Source organism: Vulpes lagopus, chromosome 1, assembly GCF_018345385.1.
Source record: "Vulpes lagopus strain Blue_001 chromosome 1, ASM1834538v1, whole genome shotgun sequence".
Classification (NCBI taxonomy): Eukaryota; Metazoa; Chordata; class Mammalia; order Carnivora; family Canidae; genus Vulpes; species Vulpes lagopus.
Genome location: NC_054824.1, coordinates 54,966,366 through 54,990,996, shown reverse-complemented (window position 1 = coordinate 54,990,996; position 24,631 = coordinate 54,966,366). Strand labels below are relative to the sequence as shown.

Sequence of the window (24,631 nt, the reverse complement as noted above, 5' to 3'; positions counted from 1 at the left end):
ATAATTATACTAAATTGGCTGTAATGAATAATTTATGGTGTAAATTCTTATGCAATTTGCTATGGTAACACACAAGAAGATATCTGCTGTATTTTAACAAAGCACAAGTTTCCAGGAATAAAATAATGAATAAAATAATAGGGAACCCACTTCAGGAGGAAAGGGCTTAGAGATGGGTAAAGTGCAAAAAACAGAAAACATGGAATGCTATTGTCATTGTCATTATTAATTAACATTCATTATTCATCCAGAGGTACAAAGGCCACAAATGAAGCATTTACAGGTTGTAGAGAATTAACTCCTTGCCCTTCAAATATTAACAGGGACACAATAAGTAGGCAAAGGCTGTTCCTTATTGTACAGGGTACTGCAGAGTGCGCTGATTACTTTGGTTTGTTGGTTGTTTTATGGGTGAGTAAAAACACACTCAAACCTTTATTTACTCTATTCTATCTTAACAGTAAACATAAAATTAAAGAGGCACTTTACAGAAGGAAAGTGTTGCTAAGCAGGTTGTCACCAAATGTGGGTTCTTTGAAGAAATTGCACCTTATACCTAGTAAGTGCCCAATTCTAATCACCGGGTACTGATTATTTCCCTGTATCTAGCCTCTTATGAATATGTTCTTTTTAATTCTAATATCAATCTGATGCACAGGGTAGATGAGGGAACTTTGACTCTAAACAGTCAGGCATGTTCAGTAAGCTAAAAAATTACCAAAACCATGATGCCAGAGCATCATAAAGTCCACAGAGTTGGCAAAGTATTTCAGTGCCTCAATAGATTGAACAATTATGCTGCATAATCAAAATTTCTATCCCTACTATTTCAAAAATCAGATTATTAAGGGGTGCCTGGGTAGTGCAGTTGGTCAAACATCAGAGTCTTGTTTTGGGCTCAGCTTGTGATCTCAAGGTTGTGAGATCAAGCCCCTTCCCCTACCTCCTTCTGCTTGAGATACTCTATCTCCCTCTGCCCCTCCCCAACTCATGCTTGTGCTCTCTCTCTCTAAAAGAAAGAAAGAAAGATTTTTTTAAAAAAAAATCAGATTATTAAAAGCCAGCTGTTCACATTTTTTGTTTCTGTCTTGAATTCTGACCTGAAAAGTTTGATATAAATATAAGGGATCACCCTTATATTTAATAAAATGGGATCAAATTATTATATGTTTGTGATCATTGTGTTTTTAAGTGCATGTTCAACTAGCTTATCTGGTAGATAATCTCTTATTACTTATTTATACATTTATTTTTAATGCTTCCTTTTGTGTTCATTGTTCAATACCTAAACCTAACCAGAAGAAAAAGAAATATTTCATTTTAGTGAGAAGAGCTCAAATCAGTGGAGTCTGCAGTTTCAGTTAATGGAATCATTCATTACTATCTTTACACAAAGGCATGCTATCATCTATCTTATATAAATAACAACAAGCACAAGCTTGTGGCCAGACAGTAGCTTGTATTTTATATGCATTGTACTATCCAATATGTGTTATACCTCTTAGAATGTGTTAACTACTATTATCCCTATTTTAATGGAAACTGGCTCTTAGAAAAATTGACAAATTTGCCCAATTTAGCACAGTGAGTGTGTGATGAAGCTGAATTTAAATTCAGGTCAATCTATCATCAGGATTCACAATGTTGATAATTATACTCCCTTTCCAAGCTAGCATCAGAAGACCCTGCCTCATCTTTACTGACTTTCTTCACACAAACAAAATCACTTCCCACTGGATGAGTAACGTCCTCAATTCAGAACTGTATTTATTTGACAGACAGTTTATATTTAATTAAGAGCAATTATTTCTGGGAGCAGTTATCACTCACTCACTTTTACCTTAATGTGAATAGGGAGGTGAAGGCAGCATTTGGTACAGTGAAGATAGAGCACAAAGAAAAAGAAAATTAAAATATTTTTGGTGGTTGATGGTGTGTGTGCATGTGTGTGTATCCTGGGATGCAGGATACAATTTATTTTTCAAACCAGAGTCAAGCTTCCTGCTTGCTTTTGCCCACATTCCGGTTTTCACCTAGGGATCAATCTAGGTTACAGGTGAGTGTGCAGACCCCAAGTACTTTTTGCCTAGTAGCTGCCCCAAGACCCTTAGCCTCTTCCCAATTGACCATTGCAACATCTGAGTTTCAATGCAATGGCCCAACCCATCATTTATTGCAGTCCAAGCACTGTTGAGCTGTCCTTGTTTTGCTAATACTCTGCCAGAGGACAGAAAAAGAAGATGAAATGATGGTGAGAACTCTCTTCCTAGAACCTCCCCTCTTTGAAGGGAAGAATCGGCTTGTGTTTTTATGTAGGGTCTCTATTTTCCAATTTCCCTCTTTTTTTCTTAAAAACTGCCCACAGAGACTCTCCGATAAGTCTCATCCGCAGTGCTGATGACGACAGTGGTGGTAATGATGATATAATCCCCTGGAATACTGGGTCCTATGAACATGAAAGCAGCAGGGCAAACCTCATCTGAATAATATAATCCTAAAGTAGATGCCACTCCTTACTTCTTACTTAATTACGTAAGTACACGTCCTCTTTCAAAATGTTTTCTCAAGCAGCCATAAGAAATCCCAGGGAAACAAACAACAGAAAATGAACCTGTTTTTCCCCTCTTCAAATATGTTTGACTTAGCAGCACTAGGACTTTCAAAGAAGATTAGTATTACCAATAAATCACTGTGCTCACAGATGCGGAGCAAGACAGAACACAGGGCTGCCGAGGCATATATTACGACAATAGATGCCTTAGCAACAGTTTTAACTGTTCTGCAACAGATTGTGCCCTAAAGCAGTAAATACCCTGCACACAGGAGGTTATTTAGCATTTGCTTTTTTTAAGTAAATAAGGAGGTAGACAGACAGACACATCCACAGAACTTCATCCCCAACATTTTATGTTGTGTTCAGATCTGTGAAAAACTGAATTGGTAAAGATTAGGTAAAAGAAAGCTCCTAAGATTGATACAAATCCAAAAGTTCTCATATTTCCCTTATAATTTAGAATATACTGAACAAAAGGCATTCTTAGCAAAACTCAAGCTGGGGCTGGGAGCACCAGAATTAACACTTGCTCAATCTGCAGAGACCTGAGAACCTGAGTCTTTCTTTTCTTTTCTTGAACTTAATCTTCCATCTATCTCATATTCTGACATTAGATGAATTCCAACTACCAAACATGCTTCTGGTATTTCTACCTAGAAGCTAAGAGAAATGTAGGTGAATTGAAACAGTAAACAGCCCCAGGTGGAACCATCGCAAACTGAAATAAAAGGCCCAAGAAACCAGGTGGTGGGATCACTCACTAACATCCTAGTAATATGTTTTTGGTACATGGTTTCTCTACATCCCTAAATGCAGACCTTGAGGAGTCCACTCCACTTCTTCCTGCCTAGTCCTTCAGGGGTGACCTGTCTCACCTAGGGCTACGACTTCAGAAGCATTTCCTTGGCATTTTGCACTTCTCACTGACTGCTCTTTACCAATCACCAAGACACCACCCCCTCAATATAAGAAGAATCAATCTCTCTCTCTCTCGCTCGCTCGCTCTCTCTCTTTCATTGTAAGATAAGCTAAAATCTATGTGCCTCAACTTTCCAAAGAAAATAGTAATGGTAGCCATGCCACAGTTTTGCTGTGATAATTAGCTGATGTAACTTGAAAGACTGATAGTTGTCTCTTATCCTTTTTCTCAGAATACTTTTCCCAAGAAAAGATGGTTTATTGTTCCATCTGAAATGCCAAGACATCTCAGCATAATCAACAGGAGTCATTCTCCTATCCATAGATTCTCCTACTCTTGCCTTTGCTTCTTCTCTGAACTAATCCTTTACTCACCATCATGGACGTAATTTCTGAAATTTGAATGTGAGCTAAAGAAAAAAGATAATTCAGCCCTGCATTCCAGGTCTCAAGCCTGGTTCTGACCCAGGTACAGGCAATGTTCCCCATAAACAGAATGGTGCACCAGAAGGCTGCTTTAGGAACCCAGTCCAAGTGATAGGTTTTCTAGGCTTTTCTCTGTATAGTTCCCTTAAGAACCTCAGCCAGTAACATGTGGTCAGAATAGGGGCAAATCCCATGTTCAGGTGACCCTCCATCTTAGCTATTTATCCAGATGACAATCTTTTCCATCTTTAATATCTGTCGTTATTTTGGTGGCCTGACAATGCATGCAGGGGGGCTTGCTTTGTAATAGGACATCAAGGGATAAAGCTCCACATGAAGAAATAAAAGCTCTGAGGTTGAGAGAGTTTAAGAAAGGGCTTCAGTGTTCAAAATTCACACCTATGGTTTTACTGAGAAGAACAGACAAGCTTATGTGGGGTTGTGGACTCTTGGAGGCAATGGTAACCTGCCTTTGCCTTCGGGAAAGAGGACATGTTTGTCTCTAAAAAGAATAAAATAAAATCAGAGGATGACAGAGAGCTGTCAGAGTTGCTAGAGACAAGAACAAATGAGGTGAAAATAAAAAAGAAATGTGGCTAGGGGTGGATAAGACGAGGTAGAGTCCATGTCACATATTCAGGAATTCTAACAGATTTTATGGGCAGGATTATTCACTCTGGTGTACTCAAGGGATGCAAAATATTTGGGATGTACCATGAACAGGTGTCACTTCAGTTCAACAAATTAATGGCAAGTGGCCAGAGGGGCCCATGGTGTTTCTTCCACAGAGAAGAGACCCTGACCACACTCCTTGAATCTCAGGACTTGTTGCTTCTAATTCATTTTGTCATACAAATGAGTAGATGAATCTGGAGCTTATTTGCTATTAATATAGGTAATTAGAAATCTCTTAAGAAAGAGAAAGAATAAAGTCTACTTTATCTTTTAAAGTCTAAAGGTCAACTCTTTAGCCATTTGCTGAATACTACGCCAAGTTTGGCTTATTAAAACTGAAAAACCAGCAAGTTTGAGGAAGGACTTGCAAAGTATTCACAGTAAAAATCATTGCCTTAAGTTGCCGTGATTTTTAATAATTGAGACTGTCATTATGTTTGACCTATAAAGAGTAACCTTGATGGTTATTTGTTATGTATTCAGTTTTGTCTGACTTAGCTTAAGCTTAAATATTAATGGAAAAAAAGAAAACCTACAAAATCCCTCAAGCTGCACTGTAGGACTCCAACGTTTTTAGCTGGTGGCAATGAATATAAACATCACTTCTGTGCTAATTTTTAAAGACAGCAACAAACACTGAAGCAAATCATTTAAAAATGCTGGATAGAACATTTGACAATTTGCATATGCAAAACATATTGCTTAGATTCTGGGAGTCTCCTTTTTAGGATAAACATATTTAAGAATGTGGGAGATAACCTATAAAATATAGGAAGGAATTTCTCGGTTGTGTTGAAGAAATGTGTGGTATTAATGGTGACTGGCTACAAAGCTGTTGAGAGCTCTCCTTATTCAGGTTACTATAGCCTGCTTGCCTTAGTGGCAATATAACACAGTGGCTAAGAGTACAGTCTGCACCGGAATTTTTCTAAGTTTAAATCTTAGTGCTATCAATTACTGTGTGACTTTGAGCAATTTAAAGTTTATATGCCTTCACTATTCAATGAGAATGAAAATAGCAGCTACATTATAGGTTTGTTGTGAAAATTAAATGGTATAAGCCTTGACAAAGTGCTTGGAATATGATAAATGTTTAATCTCTGTTAACTGTTTTTATTTGGTCATAACAAGGATAGCTGAAGAGCATCCCATTAGACATCCCTGACTCCACATATAAAGGCCTATGCTTCTGGAAATATTAAGTTTAAAATAGAAAATCTTGTTTTAAAAAATCAAGTTACTCCAAACATTTAACAAATGGTTATTAAGCAACTATTCTAAGAGTATAATAGGGAAATCTGTGATATTGGTAATATCAAGGAACTTTCAAAGCATTTGAGGATATACAGTTGACCTTTGAATGATTCAGGATAAGGGGCACTAACTCTCTGTGTCTGTGAAATCTGCGTATAGCTTTTGACTCCCTAAAAACTTAACTACTAATAGCTCGCTGTTGACTGGAAGCCTTACTGACAACACAACACATTAACACATATTTCGATGTAATCTTTATTATATAGTGTTTTATTACAATGAAGAAAGCAAGAGAAAAGAAAATGTTAAGAACATCATAAGGAAGAGGAGTGACTGGGTGGCTCAGTGGTTGAGCATCTGCCTTTGGCTCAGGTCGTGATCCAAGGGTCCTAGGGATCAAGTCCCACGTTGGGCTCCCTGCAGGGAGCCTGCTTCTCCCTTTACCTATGTCTTTGCCTCTCTCTCTGTGTCTCTTATGAATAAATAAATAAAATCTTTTTAAAAATCATAAGAGAAAATTTATTTACAGTACTATATAGTATTTATGAAAACCATCTGCATATAAGCACTCTCACAGTTCAAACCCAACTTGTTCAAAGGTCAACTCTGTACTTAAGTCATCAAACATTTATTGAGTGCCAATTAATGAAAAGCAGATATCAATTGACTTGTGGGCATTTTTCATTTAACATTTCTCCCCTCTTAACCCTTACAACTCAAGTTCTTTATGGATGCCATATCATAGTAAATAAATAAGCTAACATGTAGTTGCAAGATGCTATGATTAATGCAATAATGGGGCTCTATAAAAGGCCTAGTGGTGATAAGAAATGAGGAGTAACAACTTATTTCATTTCATTGGATTAGATAAGGCTTTTAGCAAAAAAGCAGAATCCTTGAAAGATCCAAGGAACTGCCAAGTTGATTAAAAAGCAACATGTGTAAATACCTACCATAAAACCATCATGGTTTAATGAAGTACTGGACACAAGAATATGTGGGAGCAAGGGAGGGAGAGAGGCCTAAAAAAGGAGGCTGGAGGATCTTTTGAACTCAAGTGTACATCACAGTCTGCTCAGATTATTGAGCAGCAGATAATCTTCTCATAACTGATTTTCAGAAAGATTACAAAGAGGACAACATATTCAAATTAAAATTCCAGAGCCAGAAACAACATTGGATTCATTTATGTAATTTCAAAAATTAAAAATGTGCCCAAAATGACTTATGGAAGGTCACAAGCCAAAAGAGGGCAGGTAATTCAGTTACTGACAGAACCTGACTTGATCAGGGAAAGAGAAAAAGAGTGATGAAACCAAGGAGTAACTTCATGCAGGAACTCTGACTTACTACTAAAGGATTCATTATATTTCTCATCATTTGTACCTCTTCTTTTTACCAGCCTTTTTTTGCACCAATTTCCCAATCTGCCTTTATTTTTGCCTGCACAAGTAAAGGTTAGTTGTAACAATAATAAGTTCCTATTTATTCCTATTTATCATATTCAACGATGGATCAAAGTCATCTTTCCATATTTCATTTAATACCCATAACATGCCTCATTGTACCTTTGTATTCTTGCTTTTATATAGGAGGGTACTGAAACTTACAAAGAGCTAAGTGATTTGTCTAAGCCAAATAGTTAAGGAGTGGTATAATTTGGATGAGAACTCAAGTCTTCCTGATGGCATGGCACAGCTCATGAACTACATGCTATAAATTCTCATTTAAAGATGCTAGGTTAACGTGTTCATCTTAGAAAATCCATGAAGCCTTTGTAGAGAGACCCCTATGGATAGATTAATGCCTCTGTAAGCAAATTGGATAAATAAAAGAAATCATATGAACTAATGGAATTGGGGGGCAACCTCTCACTGTGTATCCATTGTGTCTTATAACCCCTAAGTTGTGCCAACTGACCCATGATTCGATAGGTCCAGAGACAGCTGGATAAGGACTGGAAAAAATCAAAACACAATCTTCATGATGGGACATTAGATCCAGTGGAAAAAGATGTTGACATTATGGTGGTTCCATGGCCTAAACTTTTGCAGGGTTTTTTTGGTTTGATTTGGTTTTTCTTATGCTTAGTACCTCTTTTAGCAAGCCAAATTACAAAGATTTAATCATTCTTTTATGAACATAGGACTTGCCGTGCCTCTGAATAAGACCTTGCATAGATTCCACCAACTTTAAAAATATTACAAAATAAATACAATTTTGAAGAAAACAGGTATCTCTCTAATTCTTCTCATGCTTCTCCTGCTCTAATGTGTCTTGGAAGAAAAGTACTCCAGATCTGAGAACAGAGTAGGTCAGATAGACAAATGCATGGTAGAGAGGCACTTTCAATTTTGCTTCTAGAAGGAAAAATTCCTCTGTCCTTCCTCCAAATGTATTGAGTATTCGACTTCTAGCTTTAATCAGCTACAGTTGGTTATACAGACAAAACAAAATAGACAAATACGTATTAACTTTATTTTTGCAGATGATGACTGAATTTGGACATTCATGACTAGTATTTCCTTCAAATTCTGATCCTATTCTATACAGTAATGACAGGTTAACTCCTGTCTGAATGTTTTACTATGCTCTCATATTCACATATAGTCAAAACAGAAGTCATTAAGTGCCCCTTCACAAGTTACTTATTCTCCTGACTTGGCAGTTGGTTTTTTCCATTAATGGTACCACCATTCTCCAAGTCACCCAAACTCATAAACTTCAAAATCTCTTTGGACAAGTTTCAGAGTTTTTTTGCTTTTGTTTTTTTCCTTCTGTGTGGTTTCATATTTATTATAGACATCTATAGACCTTGTTTATTATCCATCTATATTTCAAACAGAATGCATGGAGCATCTGCAAACCTACTTTAAAGGAAGGAAGACTAAAAGGAATAAGAATTAAGACATGAAGCCTAGTTAGCTGCCTGATACACTATAAGCACTTGGATATATTTATTTTGAAAAAATAAGAGATGGATCCAAATTTTATTTTTATGCAAATATATTTTGTAAAATAATATTTACATGAAAATATTTTCCTTGTCTTTGCTCTTCTACCCAAAAGTTTCAGGTGCCTAACAAAGTGTTCTATACGGGTGGGCATATTTGCTGACAATATTCTGGAAGCAACTGAAATATCTTAATGATAAAGACAAAGGCATATTTTTGTCTTTCAGTTATATAAACAATTGCTTCTTTTATCCCTCTTGATGTATGTAGCATAAATTTGAACTCTAGACTCTTCCTTTTTTTGTCAGTATAGAATCTAATTATGCATTCAGTCCATACCCTCAATACCCAGCTTTCTCTTAGTAACCTTGATGGGTCATATGGTCAACCCTGGTTTTGTTTGTATACTTATCTTCAAAAAGACTAGATCTGAGAACAGATTATTTAATTGATTTTTTACTTATAATCATCTTGCCACAAAGAAAAGTTGGGTGATTAAAGAATTTATTGCAATTCTTCAATAATTTCATGATCATGTTATGTATTTGGGTGATCTAATTTGGGTGACTCTTTACACACTGGCAAAGAATAGAAATATGAAAATATCTAACTAAGAAAAGGAAAGCAATAGTAGATTGTAGCTATAGTGGAGCTTTGCAAAGATGGGGGAAAAATCTTATCTCACAGGTAGACAAAGCTGCTGGTTCATGTAAGGACAAGGAGTTTGAATCTTATCATATTTTGTTATGGCTGCAAAAAGCTTCAATGACCTCCAGAAACAGCCCTATCTTTCTGTGAAGAGCTCTTATTTCAGGGGAATTCTACTCAGAGCTTTACTACTGCTTCTCTGAGGGATCATGCTTCAGTCATTCAATTTCTTCACGCGTTAAAGTTAGTAATAACTCTTTCTTAGTCACCTGAGAGAATGCATTAGAGTATCAGTTACATGGTTTCCTTAAGTAGTTTCTTGCTCCTAGAGAAAATCCCCCACAAAGACAAGGACTTGAAATATTGAGTATAAATACCATATAAAACATCTGCTGCAGCATTTGAAACCACTCCATCAATAATTTAAAAAAGCAATGCCATCTACATAATGGGTCAACAGAATTTGAGAAACAAACAAACAAAAAGGTAAGGAGTGAAGAATGCTTTTTAATTCAATTATGTTGAAAAGTTGACTCATTTCTTCGTAACTGTCACAGGACAAAAAAGTGAAAGGCTGAGAATTACATGCAAAACTGAGAAGAATTGAATCTGAGATGTCTGATTTTGATTTGGCTAGCCCATGCTGCTGTACAAAAATAGCCCTGGGCATTAATCTGTCAGGTCCATTATTATGCCTATTTCTGAGATTTATACATGGTTTATGGTAGCAATAGACATTTATTGAGTGCTGATCACCTGCCAAGCTCAGTGCTGCACACCTTAGTAGCGATGGTCCCAACCCAGTGGGTTTTCAATCTAATAAGACAGGCAAGGCAATTAAGACACAGACTCAGAGGAAGAAAATGAGTAATGCATGCAGAGGAAACAGAACAGCTTTCCTTTCCTTTGCTACACCTTGTGTAGCCCACTGTGGTGTCTTTGTTCAAGGAAGCTAAAGAAGTACTTTATAGACCAAGAGGGTGTGAAGATGGATGTCAGCAGCATGCTCAGATCACCTGTTCACTTTGGATGTTTTGACATTGATGCGAGTAGCAGATTTTCAGATGCTTTACTGGTCCAATGCAGTTCCTTATATGAGTTATTTTCTTATCCTCTTTGTTGCCTCATATCTCATTTTATTCTCCCGCATAGCTAGCCATCATTACCATCTTTCTCCACCACAATTATTTAATGTCTCCCTTTGAAATACCTTAATGGTATCTCCTTCCCTCATTCTGGGTAATGTAGCATCTTCATCAAAAACAGTTATCAGCTTTGCGCAGTGGCCGTATCAGAGCCAATGAGGTTTATACGAAGTGCGATTATTGCTAATTGAAAAACACTTATCAAGACTCCCCACACACTTGATAATGAACTTAGTGAATTATACAGGTATTATCCCTGGCCCTCAACTCACATAAAATCTAAGACAAAAAAATACTGAGCCATTCATAGAATGTTTGTACAGTTTTAATAATTATCATTGAACAAATACATTCATTAAATATTATGCTTACAAAGGTTTAAGTAAGTTCAAAGGAGCTGTAAGTGAAAACAGAAGTATGGACATCAGATATTCTTTATAATGTGAAAATTGTGGTAATTAGGTCTCATTTTCCTTAATTATTAGGATGTATTATATTATCCTACATCATTGGTACATGAGCAGAGAAATACAAGTTGCTTTATATTAAAGTATAAACTTCAGTATGAAAACTTTCTTCACTAGCTGAAGACTGTTAGTAATATTTTCAACCCAAGTAGACCTCTCATTTAGTTCAAAAACAAAGACAACCTTTTATAAATGCATTTCAGTAGTGTTATATTTTTTTTGCATAAAACCACATTTATTCATTGTCACTCATTGTCATTCTTTTTAAATATTAAAGTATCCTTTTCCCAAATAGATTATTTTTTTTAAATTTCTCACTCAGCAAAATAAAGTGTCTGCTGTCCTATATTGTTCCTTCCCTCTATTAAAATTTTAATTCCAGAGTAGTTAACATACAGTTATATTAGTTTTGGGTGTACAATATAGTGATTCTACAATTCCAGATATTGCTTGCTGTTCTTCAAGATAACTGTATTTTTTTAAGATTTTATTTATTCATTCATGATAGACATATATATATATATAGATAGATAGAGAGAGAGAGAGAGAGAGAGGCAGAGACACAGGCAGAGGGAGAAGCTGGCTCCACGCAGGGAGCCCAATGCAGGACTCGATCCCGGGACTCCAGGATCGCGCCCTGGGCCAAAGGCAGGCGCAAAACTGCTGAGCCACCCAGGGATCCTCAAGATAACTGTGTTCTTAATCCCCTTCACCTCTTTCACCCATATCCCCACTTACTTTCCTTTTGGCAACTACCTGATAGTTCTCTATCAGTAGTTTTATTTAAAAAATAAAAGAGATCATAACTATTGGCCCATACAAAGAAGAAACACGTATCTCAAAGCGTTTCAACCAGAAGCCAGTGTAGGCAAACATAGACTTTCAGGAGAGCAACTAATAATCCATAGAGTTCCAGACCACTAAATGAGTTTCTGGGGATTACAAGTCACTTGTATTCTCTGCAATATCCCAAATATAAGATGTATCATTGTGCACTACTATAGAACTGCAAAGAAAAAGTTCTTGCCCTCAAAGGACTTATAGTTAAATTGAGAGGGAAAAAAACCCTGAACACATCAAAAAATAACCTGAAATCTAAATAAATGATGAATCAATGAGACCAATGTGTATATACAGTAACACTGATGGTATGTTGTGGTTTTGGTAGGTTCCAAAACAATCCCAACTTTGGGCTTTTCAGAGTTTTAAATTTAATTTAATTTTTGACCTCAGATGCATAAACTAGAGAATTGGTCATAAATACACTCATCATGGCCCATGCACAGGCTGCTTCTATTTAATGGATTGAGAAATTAATATTTGATAGAAAAAATCGAAGGTCTTTTGCAAGCAAGTCAAAGAGGATTTTAGGGACAAGAGTGATCCAAGGCCTATTAAAATAGCGATGGCTACTATTAGACCATATTATTCACAAGTACCCATGACAAGTTTGCACAGAGAACCAAGGTGAAGAAATATATTTAGAAGAGAGAGACGGACGGAGATACACACACACACACGCACGCACGCACGCACACACACACACATACACACAATAAATTTTGGATTACTCCGTGTAGCTAATTACAGCTCTACATTTATATCTGATGCTAAATCTCTTGTGGTGCCCTTGTCCTTAACTGCATAATGCAGGGCTCTTCTTCAGCTAGAAGTTGTTCTTCTTCAACTCACTACCCAGAAAGTGTTGTGGTCTTAACTTATAAGCATTCACTGAAGGAGAAAGCATTCTATTGTGAGAGGTAAACAACTGTGGGGCTAATGTGAAATGCACGTTTTGCTGATATTAGTTCAAGGCTGCCATGGCCTCTGGAGGCCTGTCCCACGTGGTGATAATTAACTTTTAATGTAAGCCTGGAGGGCAAAACACTTAAGAGTTATCCAGTTTTCTCCAACAGAATGAATAGGTAAATGCTAACATATGTTTATCAATAGCTGATGTACTTAGTCATTATTATAAGGGGAAAAAAAGCCTTGCTTGCCAACATGTTTGTTCTCCTATTTCTCTCAATCCAGTATTATAGAGAATTGAGTGACTAATGTTTAGAAACATGTAGCGAGGTCATTGAATCTTAGAGATTAGATGGATAACAGCAAATATGAGTCATGCCTCTTGCCACTCCCATTTCTGTGTTGATTTTTGTCTGGCATTGTTAATTCATCACAGATTTTTTTTTAATCGACTCTGGACTCTGCTTTAGAAGCCGTCTTAATAAAGCATTTAGACTAGACACTTAGGTTCAATGCAACATACTTGTTATGCCAGTATTAGACTATAAATTGAAGTACAGGAACTATGGCTTCTTTGCCTTGTTTATTGGTTTCTCCACAACTTAAACTCATCCCATTGAACGTGCTTAGTAATACTTATTGAGCAAATAAAACATAAGAGATCTAAATAAGCATTTTGCATAATGTAGATGATATCTAATAGATACATACATACATGCATACATATGTACATATGGATACATGTTGCAATTCAGGAAACTAACCTTCATATATTAAGTAATGTTTTTAACAAGTTGAAGGAATTCAGTCTTCTGTTCAATTGTTAAGAATTTTATTTTTCTAAGGCACTTTTTTGTCTCAAATAAATGTAAGTGCAAATTCTGTAAAATTAAATGAGGACAATATTTCTACCTCATTTACTGGTAAAACTCAGAACTATACAAAAATTGCCTATCATAAGGTGGAGTCACAGTTTCAGAAAAAAAAGGTTCTAACCAGTCCTCCTAAAGCTCCGAGCTCATTTTGAGAAATAGAAGCACACTGAGAGGTCTATAGGAAGTGCCTCTAGGTAGATAAGTTTCTGTGGGTCCAAAGGCAAACATCAGGTATTTGACGTGGGGCTGCAGATAGAAAGAAGAGCTGCTGGCAGAGTAGGAAAAAGAGATAAGCTACAAGCCACCAGGCACTTCTTCATCTGTCTTCCTGGAATAATAGCTATGCTTCACTTCTGCCTCCCAAATCTTGATCAAATCTTTTCATACCTGAAATCCTATTGGGAAGAAGATATAGGAAGCATAAGTCACAGTTTAACCACATTGGCAACAGAATAACCCAGCACGACCCAGCATGAGAACTGATAGGGTGCTGATATGAACTGACAATAAGGTAAGTTCTGCAAGGTCAGGTCAGACTTAGATTCTATCTTTATTTAGAATGTTGCTTTTCTTTTTTATCGTGGACTTGTAGCAATTTTGATTTTTTTAAATATTGGATTAAAATATAGTTTATTTGTATTCTTGAATTTTGTAGTGTTCCCTTAAGTTGTACACCTGAAGTGGGTGCCTCACTTGTCTCACACTGGTTCTGACCATGGCAGCTGATCATGGTTCTTTGACAGGTGGATGACTCTAACCTTTATTCTGGTGCCACTAGCACTTCAGCTAGCATTGTGATATTATATTTATCCATTATATTTTACCACAGACATCAAAGTATTAAGAGGTGCCCAAGGGAAACATATGTAATCTCTATATATTCCTATCTGCCCTGATGTGGACTAGCAACCTGATTTCCCATTCATAGATCAACCAACCATCCCATTCAGTAAAATAACCCCCTTCTTTGAATACTAGGTCACTACTATGAGGTCAGGTAGTAGTCTTAACTTCCAATTTAATGGAACCATTGCTATGTTCTCCCTTGGAATTTAAGACAACTAAACAACAACCCAAGGTTACAAGGATAGGAAGCAAAAATTTTTACTAGGGGATAATTTTTTAAAAGATTTATTTATTCATGAGAGAGAGACGGAGAAGCAAGCTCCCTGCAGGGAGCCCGATGTGGGACTCAGTGCTGGACCCCAGGATCACACCTTGAGCTGAAGGCAGGTGCTAGGCTGCTGAGCCATCCAGGTGTCCCACTAGTGGATAATTAAATGTAACAGTGAGAGAAGACATTCCTATTTTCCATCCCTATATCTCAAAGCCATAATTCCTCCCCATGAAAGAGTATCATATTGGTTACTGATTCATTTTGAAGGATATCTTCCTAGTCCTAAAATATGTTGCCATCCAGCTAGTGCTATAACAGAGCCTTAATAGAAGCTATTTCACTATTTTATAAAGCTATTTGTTTTGAGGTATTGGGAAACATGTTACCATGGCCAGTGAACTCCATGAGCAGATCTAATTGATTGTAAAATCAGTTTTTGATCAAAAGTACTATTGTACAGAGATCTAATGAATAAGTCATTCTGTCTCTCCATGAATGATGCTTTGGGCAGAAGCCTTGTGGTCAGAGATGGCAAATCCAAAAACCAGAATAAGGTCTATTCAAATAAGATCAAAGCACTGCTGGGGAGCCTGGGTGGCTCAGTCAGGTAAGCTCCCCACTCTTGATTTCAGCTCAGGTCATGATCTCAGAGTCATGAGATCAAGCTTTGCATTCAGTGTGGAATCTGCTTAAGATTGTCTCTCTTATATATATATATATATTTTTTTTAAGTGCTACCCTATCTGAGAAAAGTAGGCCAAAGTACTCCAATCACCATTCAGTAGCTGGCTATCCTACGTCCTAGGAAATTCTGTATCTATTATTTTTTTCTGACTGCAAAGACCTTTGAAGGGTAATGGCTGTTACTTCACTTCTATCTCTCAAAACTCACTAATCTCTTTGGCCACCTCTAACCTGGAGCTTCACAGGCAGGAAAATTCCAGAAAACATACACTCCATTTGACCAACTCTGCAACAGAATAATCTAGCACCTCAGAAAATATTATCTGGAAAATCATAAGGATAGTCAGGATTCAGCAAGAGAGGACATGATGATAGAATCCTCATATAAGCAAAGGTATAGAAACAAAAACACATGTTGTTTGGGAAATGACAAGTGTTAAGTTTAGTTAAAACTTAAAACATTTGAGATGGTAGGAGCAAAAGCTAAAAGGGTGATTATTGTTCAATCACAATCATAGAGAATTCTGAATCTCTGGTTAGGGTGACTGGATTTTATTTAGTAGATACAAGGGTGGCAGTAGAATTTTTGAGCAGAGTAATAAAACGATGAAAGTAGTATTTTAAGGAAGAATCCCAATATGCCATTTTAATGTACAGCATATATTGAAGAAAATCAAATCTGGAAAGGTAGACACCCTAGGTTTAGGTTATAATTTTTCAGTTTAAAGTATTAAAAATCTGAAACAGAAGGAATAGTCTAATTTTTTTCCACTTCCATTCATGGGCAAAATTATAAAACTGAAGCTTCAATGCAATGGGTATGCTGCTAGAATTATTTAATTTTGTTTGCACTTTTTTTATTGGCATTTTAAAATCACTATTTAAACTGGAAAAAAAAACCTGAAGCTTCAATCTTTTGCTTCCTACCATATATTTTCCCTGTCAGTTTCTTCACAAAGTAGAATTCTAAAACTCTCTTTCATTAAGTTATTGTCAAAAAATTATCTTTAATTCCTGCTAATGTGTAGATGGATAACATCTTAATGTCTTCAGTAGAAGTGCTTCTGCTTCTTAGAAGCTTTTTGAACCATGAACATCTTTAGGAATTTATTTTTTTTAAGATTCTATTTATTTATTCATGAGAGACACACACAGAGAGAGGCAGAGACACAGGCAGAGGGAGAAGCAGGCTCCGTGCAGGGAGCCCAAATGCAGGACTCAATCCTCAGTCTCCAGGATCACGCCCCAAGCCGAAGGCAGGCGTTCAACCACTAAGCCACCGAGGCATCCCTTCTTCTTCCTTCTTCTTCCTTCTTCTTCCTTCTTCTTCCTCCTTCTTCCTCCTTCTTTCTTCTTTCTTCTTCTTCTTCTTCTTCTTCTTCTTCTTCTTCTTCTTCTTCTTCTTCTTCTTCTTCTTCTTCTTCTTCTTCTTCTTCTTCTTCCTCTTCTTCTTTCTCCTTCTTCTTTTCTTTTCTTTTCTCTTCTTCTTCTTTCTTCTTCTTCTTCTTCTTCTTCTTCTTCTTCTTCTTCTTCTTCTTCTTCTTCTTCTTCTTCTTCTTCTTCTTCTTCTTCTTCTTCTTCTTCTTCTTCTTCTTCTTCTTCTTCTTCTTTTCATCTTTAGAAATTTAATGAAAACTAAGAGTTTTCTCTTAAAGGAAATGAACGTTTATATTGAAATACAAAATATTGCAAATAATTTTAGTAAATTCGTTCCTATATACAAATCCTTAGAAATACCATGATCTTAAGGTCAATACCCAAAATCCTCCAGAAATTCATTCGTTTGGCATTTAAGCATCACTCTGCAACTGAGGTCATTTTTTGAGAGAAGAGCTTTCAAATGCCCCTGAAATCATACTGAATAGGCACCAACTTAAATTTTCTCAGTGAGAAATTCCACAGGACACAGAAGTAGCTGAACATGAAAATAAGAGTTTTCTGTGTCCTTCCTTCTGTGCAGATTGAAAACACACTAGCACTTTTTTAAGATGTCTGCTGCAGTTACCATCAAAAAGAAATGTACACATAGGAATAAAAATGATAAGCTTTCTCTTTTTTAAGGTTTTATTTTTAAGTAATCTCTCCAGAAAACATAAAACAGTAATCTCTCCACCTAGTGTGGGATTCTAACAACCCCAAGATGAAGAATCATATGTTCTATTGACTGAGCCAGCCAGGTGCCCCTAAATGTACTCTTCATTTTCACATAAGACTCAATCCCAGCCAAGCCATAGGGCTGGGGTAGGAGGGAACTGTGAGGTAGAGCAAGGAAATCCTTCTTTGGGAAAGAGTCCAAAGATAACACCTATTGTGCTTTCTCACATATGATCATAATTCCAGAGACCCAACACTAGCAAAAAGCATGCCGTCAGCTGCTCTCAGGAGTAGGGGGAGGGGAGTAGTGATCCACCATTCCCTCTTTTGACTTGAAGCATACATTTGAGCTCTGGCTGAGCAAAGTTTGAATATAATGTTATCATGAAGCTAATGTGATAGTTACATAACTTACATAAGTTATGGAATATGTATTACTATGTAGGCCAGTTTGTCTTCTAGAACAGAACACTAACTCATTATAAACATTCAGGACCCTGCAATATAACCTATCTTGGTTTATGACAATCTCTTTTTACATTATGAGGATCAGTTGGTGAGATTTAATTGAAATGTAAAAGAACCACTTACTTGATATGGCCTCAGAAAGGAGAGTATATGGACTGAATATCTCCCTCTCCAAAATGTACATAATTGAAATCTAATCCCCAATATATGGTATTTGAAGGTGAGGTCATTAGGAGGTAATAAATCATGTGGATGGAACCCTCATGAATGAAATTAGTGCCCTTATAAGGAGAAGCCAGAGAACTAGCTCTTACTTTCTTTCCATTGTGTAAGGCTACAATGAGAAATTAGCAGCCTACTGGAAGGAAGAAAGCCTTCACCAGAACCAAATTTTGCTAAAACCTCTGTCTGGGACTTCCAGCCTCCACAACTATGAGAAACTAATTCCTGTTGTTCAGAAACCACTTTGTCTACGGTATTTTATTATAGTAGCCTCAAGTAAGACAAGGAGAAAAGAAAAACTGAAAAATCTGTATTAAATGCTAAATGTATTATTCAAGGTCAGGCTACTCAAATGATAGTCCATAGACCAGCAGCATCAGCATCATTTAGGAACTTATTAGAAATGCATAATCATGGGCCCACCCGAGGTATACTGAACTGCAAACTACATATTAATAAGAGTCATTGGTGATGCTAGAGTACACCCTGAATTGTTGCAACCAAATTAAAAACACAGTGGCTCAAACAACACAAGAATATGTGCTTCTTTCACAAAACAATCCGATGAAGGAAGCAGGCTAGGGGAAGTAAGGAGGTTCTGCAGCACACAAAACTCAGCTTCCATTTCTGGGTCTAAAGTATCTGCCGCTGTTTTTTGTCATTTTCTAACCAGGGGGAGGAGAAAAGGCAAGAGCAATGCAGGCTCATTTTCTCTTAGTAGTATGACCAGAAGTGCCACAATTTATGTCCAAACCTCACTAACATGGTTACACCCACCACAATGTAGATATGATGCTATTTTAGGTCAGGTAAGGCATGTCCCTCTAACCATAGGAATCCCTTTGTCTAAAAGAAGAAGAGGAAGGACGAAGAGGAGAGGAAGGAGAAGGAGGAGGAAGAGAAGAAGAAGGGGAAGAAGGAAGAGGAGGAGAAAAAGAAGGAGGAGAAAGAGGAGAGAAATTCGGTAACAATAGGTAGTCAGGCCCTTTGTTATCTGACTTTGACAACCCTGTGAAGAAGACAGTGTTACTCTCACTTTTCACATATATTATATTATTGCTACCTGAACCAAGACAAAACTTAATAGTTGTGGCCTTGTATGATCCTGAAGCAACATAAGACTAATAGATGACTAGTCTGATTTATACAGTTGAAGACATTTCATTGATATTATCATATCTCTTATTTCTGAGTTCTAGGATGAGGGTATCTCCCTCTTAGCTTAAAATTCTGCTTTTTAAAATATGACACATAGTTGAGAATGTCTGCATTCCCTAGTTTCAGTCACTCTCAACCCAATAGGCACCAGTATTTCCAGAAGCTGTATGATTGCCAAAGGGAAGTCCACCCTAGTGTTTGCCTTGGACTATTTCTTGATGTCTCCTAGTAAACCATTGGTTCTTAAAACATTAAGTTCAAATTCTTCATACCTAGGCTCTTGTTTGAATCATCCTTTATATCTAGACCAATCAATTGATCATATGAGCATCAAAGTCATTCTCCCCAAACTACCATGTGCTTGGCATTTACTAAATGCTTTAAATATTTGATGAAGGAATAAGTAAACTGGAACCTCAGTGGTTTTCAGTCATTAGCTTGCATCAGGATTACTGTGAAGGCATAATAAAAAGCAGTTTGTGAATTAGTAGGTCCAGGGTGGGGCATGAAATTTTGCATTTCTAACAAATTCCTAATTGATGCTGATGTCACTGGTCCAGCAACCGCATTTTGAGAACCATTATTGTAGGGTTTTTATTATTATTATTATTATTATTATTATTATTATTATTATTATAGGTTTAAATGAAATTCATCTTGTTGCCAGCAGGATCAATTAATAGATGAAACACAAAGACTGACAAAGGATGGTAGCATTGCCTAACCTTGAAAACCTAGTCTATACTCACACAAGATACTCATATTTATTTGAATATTTTGCCATATGCCTTGGATATCTCATCATTGAAATGGGGATCAAATGTAGAGAAGGTGCCTGATGGCTGGAGCACACAGAATTCACACTATATTACAGTTATCATTTTTACTATAGCTGTATATACAATAAAATTAGCAGTAAAGATAATCTGAATTATAGAATCAACAGAAGATCTTATTTCAAGGTATAATTTGTTACCCACTCTTACTGAAAGGTTCATGAGTAAATATGTTTTCTTTCAGAATTATGTTCTATATCCACAGTAATTTGTTTAACCCCACTATGTAGATATGAGTCACTAAGAGGTACAGCTCCATTATTTTATTTTAAATGCCATAAAATATCTGGTCACATATTAATTGTAAGATTCTTATTACCAAATCACTTTTAGAGCTGTGGAGCCAGATAATTGAAAAGGTAAAAACGTCTTTCTAAAAAATCAGCCCAAAGCTTCTCTTAATTGCAGTAATCCATTTTCAAACTTTTCAAGTTTAAACTTTTGAATTTAAAAAGTTCTAGCTATTGAAACGAATGTTAAAGTAAAATTTATGAACTGCTAGAATAGTTTTACATACAATTCTATTTGCAAGTTGTTTTATAATTACTTTTTATCAGAGCCTCTTAATAAAAGTTCTATAAAATAGGTGAGTAATATGTTCATAATTTTGCAAAAGTAGATGATAAGGGACCTTTCTAAGGTTATACTGCACACTGGTAGCAGCTTACAGATCAGAGTTTTCAGACCCTGACATTCTGTTCTCCCACACCGACCTTCATAGTCTTGCTACACTGTAAATTATTGATTTAAAACCACACTGCTACCTTAATGAGCCAGGAGAGTGGTATAAAACTTTATGGATTTACTGATTCTGACCTAGTTTATATTAATAATGCCTTATATTTTTATAACACTTTTTCGTGTTCAAAGACATTTTATATGATTTGCTTGTTTGAGCCTAACACCCACTCAAGGGAGTAACTACATTCCCTGAAGAGAAACTCTGCCCAAGATGAGAGATAAGACAAAAGTCCAGTTCTCATGATTCATTCTTTCCACCTTTCCGTTGGTGTCTCTAGTTTATTCTGAGAACACTATGCTGAATAACATATAGAAAAATGATCCAGTGTCAAGTCAAAGAAAAAACAGTGCTAATATTTCAAGTGTGTTACATCACCCAATTGGGTGAGTTCCTTCAGCTCTCTGAGCCTTAGTTTGCTCATTGCTAATATAGTGTATAATAATGCCTATCTCATAAGGTCAGTGGGAATACGAACAAGGTGACATATATGAATGAATAGTGCCCAGTACATAGTAAATGCTCAGTAAATTTAAACAATTATCACAATAAATGAGGAGTTGATTTCATGCATGAAGTGTCATGGGTAAAGCTCCAAATTGTACTACATTTAGCAAAGCTGTATAACATGATACATTCATATCTGAGTTGAATTTGATTACTGAACCTGGCCCTATTATCTCCTAACCTTGGGTAAGTTATTTAGCACATCTATGTGTTATTCAGCTTCCTTATCTGTAAGAGTAATATGAAGTAAGAATACATACTTCATATGGTTTTCTGAGAATAAACACTGAATAATATATGTAAGGCAACTGCCCCATTCATGCTGTATAGCATTTGCTTATTAATATATTGCTTTTCTTGTTCTGAATTGTCTGGTGGGACACTCCATCAAGAGTCTTGAGTAAACCAGAGACCAGCAAAGAAATCACTCCCTGGATAGTTCTTAAGGATATGTCCAGAAAAGGAGAAGGCTAACTGGTTCCTTCACAGTTTTTCTGAAGTTAAGTCTTATTAAAGATATTGGTTACCAGCAAATGCATGGCCATTGCCTCATCTTTTTTTTTTTTTCAGCAGCTTTAAGATATACTTCAGATACCATACAGTTTCCCTATTTGTGTGTATAATTCGATATTTTTTGTTTATTCACTGAGTCGCGCCACCATCCACAAGACCTAAATTTAGAATATTTTCATCTCACCTAAAGGAAATGTTTTACTCATTAGAATTCCCCATTCTCTTCCACACTCCCTCCTTCCCAAGTTCTAGGTAGTGACTAATCTACCTCCTGCCTCTATATATTTCCTTGTTATATAAATGTATATAACTATATTAAAGTATGCACAATAAATATGTGATATTTTGTGTCTGGCTCCTTTCACTCAATGTTTTCAAGGTTCATCCACATGAGTACTTCATTCTTTTTTTTATTATTCTCCCCCAAATCCACTGTGTAGATACTCCATATTTTCTTTACTCATTAATCAATTGATAGATATTTGAGTAGTTTGCAACTTTTAAGTATTATAAATACTTTTGCTATTACAGGTACATATATGTTTATAATTGCAATGGTATCCAGATGAAACAACCCATTTATCCTTGTAAAATATCCCTCTATCTCTAGCAACGTTTTTTATTTTATAATCAGTTTGGTCTCACATTACTATAGGCTCTCCAACTCTTATGGTTACTATTTGCATGGTGTATCTTTTTCCATGCTTTTACTCTCAACTGATTTGTATGTTTAAATTTAAAGGATGTCTCTTATAGACAGCATAACATTGGATCCTGATTTTTTTATTAGTCTTACAATCTCTTTTAATTGGATTGTTTAATTCATTTATAGTTAGTGTTATTATTTATATAGTTGGATTTACCCCTGCCATTTTGCTTTTATTCCCATGTGTCTAATGTCCAAAAAGACATCAAAATGTTTCTGTGCCTTTATTTTATTGCTTTATTTTGTGCTAAGTAAATATTTGGCAGCATAAAATTTTAGTTATTTTAATGATTATTAACTATATTTTTAGTTACTTACTTGGTGGTTGCTCTAAGGCTTAAAATATTCATATATGGGGCATTTGGGTGGCTCAGTCAGTTAGGAGTCTGACTCTTGAATTCAGCTTAGGTCATGATCTCAGGGTCCTGAAATAGGTCCCTTTTGGGGTCCTCACTCAGGAGGGAGTCAGCTAGAGAGTTTACTCTCTCTCCTCTTCCCTGCTCATGAACTCATTCTCTCTCTAAAATAAATAAATAAATCTTTAAAAGATGTTCATCTACTTATCACACTATATTTACTAGATTAATTTCAGAAAGATTTAGAAATTTTACTTCTAGTTTCTCTTCATTTTTTGTGGTATTATTGTTATACATATTGCAGCTACATCCATGAAGAATTCAAAAGCAAACATTTATTATTATCTTTTTAAAAAGCTAAAAAAAGAAAGGAAAGTAATAACATATTTATAGAATTTAATATATTATTTTTTTATTTACCCTTTCTAGTTCTCTTCATTTCTTCTTATGGATATTTTCTAACATCCTTCTCTTAAATTTTTTTTTTAATTTTATTTATTTATGATAGGCACACAGTGAGAGAGAGAGAAGCAGAGACACAGGCAGAGGGAGAAGCAGGCTCCATGCACCGGGAGCCCGACGTGGGATTCGATCCCGGGTCTCCAGGATTGCGCCCGGGGCCAAAGGCAGGCGCCAAACCGCTGCGCCACCCAGGGATCCCCGCTTCTCTTACTACAATATAGCTTTAAAACTTGCTGCTACCTGGTTTTTTTTTTTTTTTTTTTTTTTGCTATTTCAAAAATAATACATTTCTCTATATTGTAAACTTCATATTTCATTAAATTGTTTAAGTCAAATGAATAAGATGAATTTGTCTTTTATATATTATACATATTATATATATATTATATATTTGTCTTAATTTTTCCAGAGCTTCTAATTTTTTCAGGTGGATTTATACAAAGTACTGTTTGGTCATTTGCTTTCAGCCTGAAGAACTTTAATATTTCTTGTAAGATAGGTCTGCTAAAAACAAATTCTCCCAGTTTTTGTTTATTTGAGGATGTATTTATTTTGTGGGAAATGTTGCATTCATTTTTGAAACACTATTGAAAGATGACTGATAGTTCCCCACTTTCCACCCTTGGGATCTCCTATATGTCCTACCACTGCTTTTGGCCACCACTGTTTCTGATAGAAAATCAGCTGTTCTATTTTTGAGAGTCCCCTTATATATGATGAGTCGCTTTTTCTCTTTTCTAGATTTTCTCTTTCTCTTCATCTTTCAACATTGACTATGCTGGGTTTGGGTGTAAATCCCTGTGTTTATCCAGAATTGGACTGATTATTTGAATTGGAGTTCACTGAGGTTTGGATTCATGGATTAGTGTTTCTTTTAATCAAATTTTTGACATCTTCAACTATAACATTTAAAAAAATTTTTTTTCTCCTTTCTCTTTCTTCTCTCCTGGTATTCTTATGCACTTGTTGGTATATTTATGGTGCATCATATTTCTCAAAGGTCCTGTACATAGTTCTTAATTATTTCTTCTCTATGTTCTTCACATTGTATGATCTCTATTGATCTGTATTCATATTGACTGACTCTTCTCATGCTCAAATCTA

The 24,631-nt window shown here is 36.0% G+C and overlaps 1 long non-coding RNA gene across 1 annotated transcript; it reads left to right on the top strand.

Moving 5' to 3' along the window:
- Positions 1 to 380: 380 nt before the first annotated feature.
- On the top strand, positions 381 to 23,856 carry LOC121494862. The gene is made up of 3 exons (XR_005988891.1): positions 381 to 411; positions 2,366 to 2,532; positions 23,574 to 23,856. It is a non-coding gene; the product is annotated as an uncharacterized LOC121494862 (long non-coding RNA).
- The last annotated feature ends 775 nt before the right edge of the window (positions 23,857 to 24,631 follow it).